Genomic DNA, 13,942 nt, shown 5'->3' with positions numbered 1-13,942 from the left:
AATATTTACACATTTTTATTGACAATGAAAAAGTGGCTAAGGCAATCATTATTAATCAAGAAAAAAATATCAAAGAAAGAAGATGATGTAAGTAATATTTTTCCCTATTTGTAAAATGTAAGAACAAGCTCTTTATTATTTGGCATTATGTTGAATTTGTGAAAAACCCATTTAATTATGTTGGACTTCATTTCATGTGTTTCATTCAACTTGTCGTATACAGAAAAGAATTCCAGCTTCGTCTCATTTCCGCTTTGTTTGCATTGTAGGCAAATTCTAACCTTTTATCTTCTAGATGCCATGCTACCACTCCTCACCCCTCTCTCTCCGGTCATTCCCTGCTTCCATTTTAATTAATGTTCTATTGCTCTCTCTCCCTCTCTCTTTCTGATGAGGACGGGGGTGGGAATTGGGGTGGATATCCGCATTGGTTACCATGGCACCAGACAGCTCCATTTCTACCAATGCACATGAGTAAAGTGTGTGTGTGTGTGTGTGTGTGTGTGTGTGTGTGTGTGTGTGTGTGTGTGTGTGTGTGTGTGTGTGTGTGTGTGTGTGTGTGTGTTTGTAACTGTCAGACACTGTGCAAATTGTGAATGTCTGAGTCTTAGTCTGTCATTCAGCTGTACTGTGACTAGCAAGTGTAAAGAAGAGGGTGGGGATGATCTCAATTTCATGTTACTTTCTTAAAGATGGATTTAACCTATTTGGATTTCACTATTTTGGTTTGGTGCGTTTCGCTTCCATTAGGGGCTATTATAAGAACACATCTGTTGCAAAGCTTTCTATTCCTCTTACTGCAGTGTCTCTGATCTGTTGCTATTTTTCCTCCTCTCTCTTTCCAGAAGAGGGCAGTATTGTTTCATAGACTCCCCTCATCCAGAATTCTGAACTATGACCATGGATCTGAAGTTTTCAGGTTCAGCGCTATTGATCATGTGGTTTGTGTCACTGTGAGCTGAGAGTGATTATCACAGTGAGAAATGAAAAGGGTTTGTGGTTACTGACATGTGTGTTCAAGTCCTTTGCAAGAAAACAAGCAGAAATAGTTTTTCAGTCTTTTGGAAAGAAACAGCAAAAAACTCTTAATGGGATCCGTATTTAGCCAAAAAAAAAAAAAAAAAAAAAATACTGGGGGGAAATACATTAGTCAGGTTTTCATGTGTTAAATTTAGGGACAACATAGTAAAAAAAATAGTTTGGAAATGACAAAACGAACAAAAGAAATATACATTAAAAATATTCTTGCTTCAGGTGGTTTAACTATTTTTTTTCAGTGAGAAGAACTTCAAATATGATGACAATGCATTTCCAAAAAAAGTCCTAGATAAGCATCACAAAAGTCATGTGTCTTTGTCTTAACAAATCTGTGCAACTGAATAATTAGCAAAAAGCAAACAAAAAGAAAAAGATGACTGCCAAACAGTCCTGAAAGGCAGCAGTCTCTTTCCACAGAAGTGATCATTTTGTTATCTTGAACATGAGGATGGAAACATCCCTTTTTTTACTAAAGGTTTTTTTTTTTTTTGCCACATTCATCGACTACACCACAGTGTAAGCGTACAATACTGCTGAAGACCTTCACATTGAGGATGATCCTCTTCACAAAGTTAAACAAAAGAGCCTCTCCAGCAGCCTGTAAGCAAACACTCTTCCTAGAGAAAACACTGACACAGTTACACTGTAACTCAGACTGCGTAAGAGGATGCCTGCGCATGCACACACACAGCTGTGCAAAGGCCCCATGGAGAGGAACAACTATGCGGATGTCAAGACCCAGAGCAAAGTAAAGACAATAGAGCCTTTGACAGTTCGACTGTTTCTGTATTTCACTACAGTCAAAATGTCTATTTTTCTTGTAGTTGCCCTGTCTTTTTCTCTCTTGTCTCAGACTTTCAAATTATGTATCTTTTATAAAAGTTTTTTTTTAATCCATACATTTTCAGAAAACTATGCATAGTTTAACTAGATTTCAGTTGTTTCAGTTCAAAAATTCAAGAGGTTCAAAATTATTGGACAGATTTACACATACTTGATAATTGTATTGATCCATTTGTTTGATCCTCCAAATATTTTTTTTTTTCTCTACTAGACAGGTTAGAAAGTTTTCTACAGGCAGTTTTAAAGCAATTTTCTTCACTCGGTACAAGTTAAGCTCAATCACCAGAACTTGTGGCATAATTGTCAATTACCACAAAAAAAAAAAGTAAAAATAAAATCCACATTATAATACTGTGTTAACATGATTTTAGTTTGGAAAAAAATTACAACTTCTCTGCCATTACAATATAAAATCCTAAAAGGACTGTGAAAATGACAACTATAAAGCCTCAAATAATACACAGGTTTTAACTAAAGAATTAATTTTTTTTAAATTAAGCATCACTTTTTGTGCTTTTAATATCTCAAAAATGGACCCCATTTACTTCTATTGTAAGTGTAACAAAAAAAAAAGTTATATATATATATATATATATATATCATGATTCAGATTACTTGTATTATATATATATATACATTCTTTTATATTTTGTGGTAATAAATTGGTCATTTTAATCAAACACCATGATTCAGATTACTTGTATTGAACCCAGAACATTCCTTTAACTGGACAACACAAAAAATCTAATCGTACAAAACTGTGGGTTTTTACAGAAAAAGAACATGGTTTCCACCCTAAGAGGCCTCTCTGGGTAGGTGAGTATGTTAATGTATGGCTCTCTGAATGTATGTGCATAAGCTCTGTAAACATACAGTGCTGCTCTGAAAACGCTGCACTCTGTGACCCTGGAAACTGCAGTGCAACAAGTTCATTCATATACATGCGTAGACACACACACTCAGCACAGGCCACTCTGGGAGGAAACACACATGCCCTGTCCATCTGACACCACCAGCAAACACATATATGTGCACATGTTTGGCTCCTTCATTTCCTTAGCGGCTGACAAATGCAGGGAAAACACTGACCCCCTGCTAATTATTATGCTAGTAAACGCATCATTTCCCAGACACTGTTTGTACTCTAAAATAGCCATTTGGTTAAATAAGAGACATTCTGTAGCTCTAGATGACCAATGAATGTCAAAAAGAAATGAAGAAAAAAAACTCAACAAGTTGCTCAATGAGTTTGTGTTTGGACTGTGGCCAGGAGTCTTGGAACTGTATCAACATACATGTTGCCTGTCAAGCTACATTCCAAACCTGTTCTTTCTCTTTCTGGCTTGAGAATGGACACCTCAGTCATTTACTTTTTCAAGGGAACTCATAGCTCTTTCATTGTTACTGGTATTCTGGCTTCTCAGTTTCCACTGAAATAGATGTCATTGGGGGAGTCGGGTTTCCAGTCTCACAATTATTTTCTAACTGAAAATAGGAAGCCCTTTTAAGACACAAGCCATTCCAAGATTTCACTTTAACCAGATACATCAAAGGTCTAAATATGGCCAGAATAGCATTTAAAGTCAATCAAAATGTATTTTGTCTATACAATCTAGTGTTGTATTGCATTCTCCTGGTCTTATTATGAACAATTTATCAGCTCACGTTTTTCAAAAGAAAAAATGGTTTGTTTTTGTAATATTTAACCAAAATACAGAACACCTTTCTTTTCTTCTAAAACAGCTTTCCCATTCCGCTGATGTCACTAAGGCCTTGCGGGTGTTAATAAATAGCCAAGTAAGCTTGGGCATTGTTTTAGCAAACCTGTGTTCTGATTAGGGTACTTCTGACTTAATTATTGGTTGTAACACCCACTTTTCTTCATCCATTCAATTTCCAACATACAACAATTTCCATTCCACATTTTTCTGGTTGAGTATTATGTGTTTCCCTTAAAAATACACACAATAAACAATGTATTGAACTGTTAAATTGAACATGAATTCCTGTTACTTCTATAATGATATGCACATTATAGAAATAACATGTTGCGAACTGCACTTCATGTTGACTTTAACTGTTACAGTACAAGTGTGTGTTTTGTGAGAGTACCTGTACATGATTTAACAAATGCTTCTCTGGACTTCTACATAATAAAGTATAATAAACACGGCAGTCACAGCTTTCTTTGACTGCCCTGGCTGACTTTCATACACACAGTCTCGTTCTGTCATGTGTAATGTAGACAGAAAGGCACTCTCATGGTTTCCTAAGACAAGCTGTAAGTCTAATGATGTAAGAAGACATCTCTGCTGGATAAAACGAACAAACACACGGTGACCATTTCTGATCTGCAAAATAAGCCCCTTCAGCTGGATAACAAAGGGAACACAAAAGACTTACACAAGAATGTCATAAACAGATATTTATGAAAAACATTAGACTGTGCTCTGACGTTTAGGAGAGAGTTTACTTCATCTAAATTAATCTGTGAATTAACACTGGAATGTGATTTCTCGCTGTGGTCGGATTTACTACTTAGAAAAATGCCTGGAACGTGTTCTGTGGTGCCTCCCTAAAGCAGTGCTGCAGGAAGCTGGAAGAAAACCGGGAGTGTGCTATTTCCAATTCGTTTCACTGCTCTCTTTTTGTGTTTTTTTGTCATTGGAAAGAAAAAAAGAATTAGATCTCTTTATTATGTATGTGTACAGTATAGTACATATAGCAATATTATATAAGAATATAACAGTTGTTTCTATGAGACGGCATTGAGATTACATTTTGTTTTCTCTGATTTTGCTCCTCTGAAAAGACCCTAGCAAACTCATACAAATTTCAGAAAATGGTTACACACTGCAAAGAGTTGTCAAAACATTAGGATTCAGTCATTTCAATATGAACCATTCTCATTAAATGCCTAATTATCAAATTATCAATTATCTTCTCCTAAGGAATCTTTATTTTCCCTGATAAAGTTTAGCAGAAAAGACAAAGTTGATGTTTTAATAAAACATTATCACGGATATTACAAATCTGGCCGATATGATAATAATATTCTTGTTACGGACAGTATATGTATAACTAAACTATAATCAATCATTTTTAATGCTACAGGTTCATTTTGACATCACAACATTATAATGCGAAGTGTAAAAAATTATATTTGTTTTAAGATTCGTATTTAATAGTGTTTTTAAAGACCTTCAAGCAAGTGTTATATGTAAGTAAAATATGGGAAATGAGCATGCATAATGATAAAAAAAAACTTTTATAATTTACAATACGCATATAGTACCAAAATATCTTATTACAGAAAAGTTTCCTGAGCTATCAGAGAACAATTCAATGTCTCTCTTCATTGTGTTGTTGTTGTTGAGTATTGAAAGAAAAATGCCACACATGTACTGCCCTATAAAAAAAATGTGGAAATGTTTTACAATACAAAACACTCATTTGCGTGACTGTCAGACTATATTTCCATAGGTGAGAATTTGCATCACTAACGCTTATAATGCATAACCATAAACAAACACATGAGCTCTGTGATGTAATGAACAAAGAGCAAAGCAGTAGAGAAGAACTAGGTGTCCTTGTCACACCATTTTTCAAATGACCCTCAAAAATCTGTGCAGTCCAAATACAAGCTGCTCCGATTCTACTCCTCTAGTCTCTAGTTGACCCTGCCTGACCCCTGCAACTGTGGAAACCCACTTCCTGTCATTCTTTGGACTATTCTGGGATGCATGTGGATGCACTATCATAGCAGCCCTCCTCTCAAAACGCACTTAATCTAATAAAAAAAAAAAAAAAAAAAAAAAAAACCTATAAGAACACTGTCTGGACTCTATAGTGTAATTTACAGAAAACTACTTCTGATCTATTTCTGGATGGAGAATTGTGTCCCTCTTTTGGTTGGAGGATAAGGGACATAAACAGTATCTTTAGTAGATGAGAGTGTGTATAAGTGTATGAAGAAATAGATGGTATTTTTACAAAGCTGGGTCAGACTTAGCCCTAGGCATCTCTGTCTCACTCTCTCTTTCTTCATCTACCACACAGCTAACTGTGTCAGATTTGAACTCAGAGTCTCTCTTTCTGTTTATCTGTCCTGTTTTCTTCCGAATTCTCCTCTGATCTTACAGCTGTCAGCGGCTTGCATCATTAATGTTTGTGTTCAGCCAATTATAATGAGGTCTACTTCTGTTGAACAGAGTATGGGGTAATCTCCCGAAAGTTTCCATGCGATACATTTAACATTATCTTATTATGGTATCTGGTACTTAACATGTTGTGTCTCTTTAGCTTTTGTTATAAGAATACTATCTTAGATTACCAGTAATAATGTAAGATACACTGTTCAGAAGTTTGGAGTCAGATTTTAATTTGATTTTAAATAAGAAATTAATATTTTATTCAGCAAGAATGCATTAAATTGATCAGAAGTGACAGTAAAGACATGTATAATGTTACAAAAAATTTCCATTTCATGCTGTTCTTTTGAACAGTTTCCACAAAAAATATTAAGCATTCAACTGATTTCAACACTTATAAGAAGACATAATCTTTCTTGAGCACCGAATCAGCATATTAGAATGATTAAGGATTATGTAACATAGAGTACTGGAGTAATGGCTGCTGAAAACTCAGCTTTGCCATCACATAAATTACATTTAAAAAAATATATAAAAAAAAGAAGTGTTATTTTAAATTGTAATAATACTTCACAGTATTACTGCTTTTCCTTATATAGTTTCAACGCTGAACCTAAAAGTCTTATTTTAAAAACATTCATAAAACTTTCATCGACCCCGACTTTTGAATGGTAGTTTTCATATGAACATTTAGAAGCTGAACACATCTGGGATCACTCATATTGGCAAATCGAACAGTCCTCGATGTATTTCCAGCATTGCTGCTGTTCTAGCCACCGTGCACTATATTTAAATACAGACTGTCAGACTTCATCAAGCTCAAACAATCTTTTAAGCTCTTTTGCATATACAGTATCAACTGAGAACTGAATTTTAATGCATAGGACGGTCAACACATGGGGCTAGCTAAGCTTCAGTCAGCACATTCATCTCTTAGAAAGCAAATTGCAAAGCACTTGCTAATTATGGATCAACTTGATTCTTTTTTTTTTTCTTTTTTCTTTTTTTTTATAAAGGCAAGTGGTGAAGTGCTGCTTTGTATTGTAAACAATTAAGTAGATGTACTCCATTACCCAATGACGACAAAAGCAATATGATAACTAATTATAATATTTATTACTGATATTATCTAGATAATAGTAATACAGCCTTGTTCCACTTTTATACTACTAAACATGCTAAGAACACAGATCCTGAAGGGACTAATGACAACATTAAATTAAGCTAACAATAACAAATTATATGTATTCTGTTTGTTTAATCAAAGCAGCTACATCTGGGAATACATGTGCCCACATAAATGTGCTTTGTCCACAGGTGCAACTCTTTTCTTTCTCTTCCTATGAATTAACAACTGAAAAAAGCAGAGTAGGAGAATATGAGAGAGAGAGAGAGAGAGAGAGAGAGAGAGAGAGAGAGGGAGAGGGAGGTGGGAAAAGGCACTTTCGGTCAGTTCAGTGCATGACGGTTTTGGCAGTTGCTCTGGGCAACATGCCATTGTTTACATGTGGGAGGGATCATAGCAGCTCTGAGCCATGCCATTGGCTGAGGTCAAGTTACTCTTCATCAACAGTGATTTTGAAATCATGTGGTGAACCCAGCATTGCTTCCAATTCAATTCAGAGCCTGAAATGTAAATTAAATTATGAATGCTAGTGCCATGAAATGATAAGACCTTAATTTAAAGTCTTGTAAAACTGACATAAACGGGTTCATACACCTCAGGAGAAGTTCATGTGTCTCTTTTTAAATAGCAGCAGTTCATATATGCACACTAGATGATATACAAACACTGTGGTTGAAATTATTTATTTTTTGCGAGGCAGTGTGTGAAAACTTCAGACATTGCACAACAACATTGGAAGACAGAAATGGAGCAAAGGTAAAAAGGGGAGGAGAGTACTTACAAAAATACCACAGACCCTAAAAACAAATAAATCACACTTTCTACATCTGCACCACCCATTCATCAAAAAAGGACATTTAGAGTTTTCACAAATGCAGATCTGCAAGAAATACCCACAGTAATTATAATCTAATCTGATGGGTTCTTCAGTTGTCATCTAATTCAGTTTACCCAAACCAACATCCAACCAAGAGCACAGCTTGCCCGTAATCTGAACTTTGACCTCTGAAAGTCCCTCATGACCTCATTGTCTGCTTTGACACACACAATGGGAGTCATCATGACCTCTCGCTCCTCGGTTTGAGCCAGCTAAGCTAGCAGAGCAAAGACATGAAAACTAATCAGATTAAAAAGAGGAGGAAAGGGAGGAGATCAGACTGAATCAGACACAACAAGAACACATGCCTCCTCTTTCATTTTGGTCCACTTATCTCATTTTCTCTTTGTATAACAGAATGAAGCAATGAACAATTGAAGTTGTGGGTTTCATTAAGTGCTGACAGACAGGTTTGTGAGTGACACAAGTGTAGAAAGTCCACTACATGACCAGTGGTGTGTGTGCGCGAGTGGTCAACATGAGGGGAAGATGATGACTGGATGACCTTCACATGTGCCTGTTGTTATTTTCCAAAGGGGTCAGCCACTAAGAATTCACGGCATGCAAAGACCACATGTGTCTCTTTTCCTAGTGAGCCCTTTTCTCTCCCTCATTCTTAATCTATCACTACCTCCCTCCTTTCTGTCGTTTATCAGTTTCTCTGCCACACATTCTTTCATTCTCCATAACCTCAAAACTTGTGATAAGAGATTGGAACGAAGTGGCTATTTTAGGTGGTTTCCCCTCAGGATATCCTTTTGGACATGCTGTATATTTTCAAACTCTCGTTCAGATTACCACCCAACCATACGCTCATGCAGAAAGTTACCCGACAACTTTTGCAGGCTGTGCACACGTCGCTAATGCAGCATGAGCATAAACAATTCAAAGCCCTTTAGCAAGTAACTGATGAGCGACTGTATGGATTAGGAGCGAGAAGAACGAATCAGAGCTTTTTCTTACATCGCCTGGCTTATCAATCAACCGGCAGCACATGCAGACAGCTGTGAGGAACTGCTTTGATGCTGTCTGTAACTGTGTCTCTGTGTGTGCCCCCTCAAAACACTAGGGAGAGAAAGAGAGAGAGAAAGTCTCTATTTCTGGATGCAGTAGATGTCTGGACGTCTGAACAAAGAAGACACAGACGAGAGGAGAAAGACGGCAGCTGAGTCCATCATACACTGCAGCAGTGAGCAACCCCTCCGTTAGGATTAATACAAATCCACTAACACACATACAAACACTCCAGATAAGTATACTGACACACACACACACACATGCATACAGACTATTATACATACGGATATTCGTAAAAGCATGTAGTAACACCACTGTACATGGGACACAATATTTTTCATAGATTTTACAGGAGACATAATGTAATACTTTTATCAAATATGTATGTGAAAATCGAACACAACTGCCTTATCTACTCAAATTTAGCATTTTTACCCCTCTAAACAGATTCTAAACCCACCAAAGTGGAATACTGTTACATTTGTCAATATAAACATTTAATTTGCCACGTGTTTAGATGAAGAAAATGTGTGTGCTAACTTTAGACCCTCCCATTGCCATGAAGTGAAAAACTGTACTGAGAAAAACATGCTTATGTTCCCCAAATGTAACCTCACAAACACACACACGGCACGTAGCCAGAAATCTACTTACCCACAACTTCATCCGTTTGTTCCGCGTGGTGACCATTCTTTATATTCATACATGAGGTATCTGAAAAACATGTACAGCACACGTTCTGCTCTGCTACTCTATTTCACTTTACTTTCTTTCTTAAGAGTCAGTTAAATCCAGTTTCAACCTCCACCCTAAGCAACAATAAGAGCGAGAGAGTGGTAGAAGCTAGTGAACACTCCAGACACAAACGCTCAGTGAAAAGACCACTGCCACTTTTCTGCATTCTCTTCCACCCCCCACCCTCCTCTGCTCCGCTCCGCTCTCCTGCCCTCCCCTCTCCGAGACTCAGTCCTGTAGCAGAGCAGAAACCATCTGGTACAGTCCAAAGTCCACTGCAACTCCAGCGAATGGGTGACTATGAGGAAGAATTAAAAGTTACTGTTTGCAGTGTATTTAATTTGAATCAACACAGAGTATGGAATTGTGAGAGTACATGTCTGTGTTTTTTTTTTTTTTTTTTTGAGAAAGGAACAATGGCAGTCCTGACTTACTTGGTAAGGAAAGAAAAGATATTGGGGAAGAAGAAATTAAACACTTTTTGCATTTATTTGTTTGTTACATGTCAATTACATGTTAATCTAATTTTTAGGTACAACTGACAAACATAAAAGCATAAAAATAGCATAAACCTTACCATTCACGATAGTTTACTACAATGGCTATATAATACCTCAGTATACAGTATATAGTACATTGTATACTTCAAAAGATCATGTTCATGTTCTGATCATGCTCTGATTGACAGTATTAGATGTGATCTTTCATTTAAAACTCCCAGAAAATTCAAAAAATCATTTGAATCTTATGATCTGAATGTGAGACTGATAAGCACATTTTTTAACTTACATATATTCACAAGGAACAGCGCAAATAAAGAGAACTTGCCAGCAGAAAATTTCTGCTTGAACATTTTGGTCCATGCAGGTCACAAATGTAAATGTCACCCTATGTTGCTCTTTTAGATATATGTAGGTAAAGGTAAATTTGACAAAACTTGTTTTTTCTTTCCTTTTATCAAAGAATTTCCCTTATCAAGTTGTCTGATCACTATTTTAAAGACTCCAAACTTTTTGTGCCAACAATAACTACAGTAAAACAGAACCTTTCTTATTGTATACAGATTTCATACACTTCCCAATAAATCATGCTCTATCTTTTTTCTTCAAATAGCATTATCATTTTTCCATCACATCCTCTCTAATCCAAATTATAATAGCTATGACTAAAAAATAAAAATAGTGTAAGCTGTGTTTCTACATTCCTAAATTAGTGAGAACCAGCTAAAAGTTGGACACACGTGATTGAATGTATGGTTCACCCGATCTTTAAGAACTTCTAAACACTTTAGATTTAGTTTTGCTAGAATTAGTTTTAGTTTTTGAGCGAATGAATGCATAATTTATGCAAACAGTAGCTATTCTGAAGCAGCAAAATCATGAGATATTTCTGATCTGTTCAACATTTTTGGTCACTACATAATTTCCATTCTACATTGTGTAATTTCAAAGTTTTGATGACTGTATTATTATTATTCTAAAATGTGGTCATAATGTGGAACTAACTTTTTAGCTGATACTGGAGATTACTAAACCGCACCTGCACTATTGTCAGGACTCAGCATCGCTACATATATATCATGTAAGTGTGTTGCATATGGAGAATGAATGAGGACATCCTGAACTGTGTGTATGTGTGGTTGAGGGCAATCTGAATGTTCTCTGGTGTCTGTCCTAGAAATCCCTCAATCTAATATATCCCACAGCACTGACACCAAGAGCGGATCTGTCTGCACATAATCTCCTCTTTTTTTCCTGACCCACATTTACACATTTACATAGTGTGCAAGTTTATATATACACATCTATATAGCATACAGTCTAACTATATGACGGCAGATAAGGCACATAACATCCCACAGTCAAACCCAGTAAACATGGTCACACCCAGAGCTTCTGTCAAGACCATCTCTGAACACAGTGCTGCCATTCACAGTTGATCTAACAGGGTCTTTCATCGGGCTTAATGTGTCATGTTTGCTGTATGCATAAAGCATCAGAGTCCAGCACGCAATCTAGGATCTAAGAATTCATGCATCCCAAGACTGGCCAGCACTTCTGTATTCACAGACATATACTGCTTTCACACATGAATGTATAGGAGCCATGGCTCAGTGAGCCTCACTCAGAGAGACACAGCTGTCCCCAGAGGCAGACCGCCCTTAAAAACCTTGTCTGTGTGTATGTGTGGCAGAAAGAAAACTGTACAGAGTGCTATCTGGAAATAGCTCCAGTAATCCAGCGAGCAGACAGAACATTCTGTCTGTGTTTTGTACTGTGCTCTGCTAGCTTTGCTGATTCATAGCAATGAGCAGAACACTGAGGACAGCTACATGCAGACTGTGACTAGTACAGCTGGGATGACACAGTGGCTCTAAGGGTAATGCTAAATAGACGGCCTGACGTGATGGTTCCAAAATAAATATTTATAAAAAAAAATCAATATTATATATATACATATGCATATATACACAATATTTCCAATATAACAAAACAAACAGAACACACATTGCTGCTCAAATGTTTAGGGTCAGTAAGCTCTGTTCAAGACTCTTAAGTTCATCAAAGCTGCATTTATTTGATTAAAAGCAGTACTACCGTATAATTACAATTTAAAATAACTGTTTTCTATTTGAATACATTTTACAATGTACTTGATTCCTTGATGGCAAAGATACATTTTTAGCATCCATCGCTCCAGTCTTCAGTGCGAACATGTCTTATTATTAGTAATGTTGAAAAGTGTTGTGCTGCTTATAACTTTTGAGGAAACCATGATACATTTCTATTTAGGATTCTTTGAATAGAAAAAAAAAAAAAAAACAGACACAGAAACATTTGAAACAGAAAACTTTTGTAACATTATGATCATCTTCTTTGGCACTTTCTATCAAATAACACATCCTTGCTGAATTAAAGTACTAATTTCCTTAAAAAAAATTAACATTAAACATTTCAATATTATATTGATGCACAAATAAATATAATAATGTATCACCATGTCCATGTTGATTCCCACCCTCAGATGGCAAAGCCCATTTTTTATTTTCTCAAAAATCATGAGGGAATGTGAGGTTTATATAAGTAGACTGAAGGAAAAAGAAACTGTCACTCTGGAAAGTGCTTGCTTGGGGATGTTTAAAGCCAGACAAGGTCGGATAGTTCCAGGTCAGTAAGATCCTCACTTGATGATAGTCTTGTCGGCAACGTAAACCCCAGCCCACACACAATGTTCAAGCTCACTAAAATGTCACTCTAATTTAAATTATACATACTTTCATTTCTTTCCCAACAAAATCAGTTGTTGAATTATTTAGAATCGTGTTTCATTTTCAGACAATACAGGAAAAAGAGTTTGCTATCTGTTCTTGCAATTTCTCCAGTTCTTTGCCAGGGTTTGTGTGTGCAAATAAGAGACGAACCCTAGGTCCCAATGTTCATACTATCCATCCTAAATAGTATGTGAGATTAAAATAAGTGTGTCCCAAAGCACAGTATGTTGAAAAGAGTAAGCCAGAAGTCCCCGGATGATCTACAATTTTAGGTAGATTTTTGAAGTGTGGATCCATGCGCACTTTGATGGCTAATATATTACCCACAATCCATTGCGCTTTGATGAATGATTCGGTTCAGAACTACAAACATGAATAAAATACGTTAAAAAACTACAAACATGGCAGATGTGCACGACTGACGGTTAAGTAGATAGGTTTAGATAAAGGGGTTTGAGTTACTAATAATCGATATTTAACCTGTTAAAATTTTTTATTTAATGTTATCGGTGTTACGATATTTAATCTACAATAACAATGGGAACTTTTATAAAAATCCGTTTGGCCATTAACTTTTAATTATGCAAATAAATATGAGCAGAGTTCTCTGTATAAAGACCCACGGCTGGAAGATCAACGTGCTACTTCATTTCTCTCCAAAACAGTAGGAAGTTAAATTAAATGAAATGTGGAGAATGTTAACTGTGACAAGATGATTGACAGGCCAGTTTACAGTGACAGAATGTGTGTAATTATGCGACAGAGCAGATGGTTAAAGACGCAATTATATGACGTGATAGTATGTCCCAAAGCTTGCCTTTCTACTACACACTCAAAAATGTGTACTTTTTCTTCACCAAAAGAGTGCATACTTTAAGGGCGTA

At 36.2% G+C, this 13,942-nt stretch overlaps 1 long non-coding RNA gene across 2 annotated transcripts in view; it reads right to left on the bottom strand.

The window, feature by feature from the left end:
• Positions 1–9,978, bottom strand: part of LOC122144684 — a 36,311-nt gene extending 26,333 nt beyond the window's left edge. The window contains exon 1 of one of the 2 annotated variants that reach the window (XR_006159819.1): positions 9,707–9,978. This is a non-coding gene — a long non-coding RNA (uncharacterized LOC122144684). The remainder of the gene's footprint in view (positions 1–9,706) is intronic. The other variant, XR_006159816.1, reaches the window with a different exon arrangement.
• Positions 9,979–13,942: the final 3,964 nt, after the last annotated feature.

Source organism: Cyprinus carpio, chromosome A5 (genome assembly GCF_018340385.1).
Source record: "Cyprinus carpio isolate SPL01 chromosome A5, ASM1834038v1, whole genome shotgun sequence".
NCBI classification, from domain to species: domain Eukaryota; kingdom Metazoa; phylum Chordata; class Actinopteri; order Cypriniformes; family Cyprinidae; genus Cyprinus; species Cyprinus carpio.
Note: the sequence above shows the minus strand (reverse complement) of the source record. Positions and strands in the feature narration are given on the sequence as shown.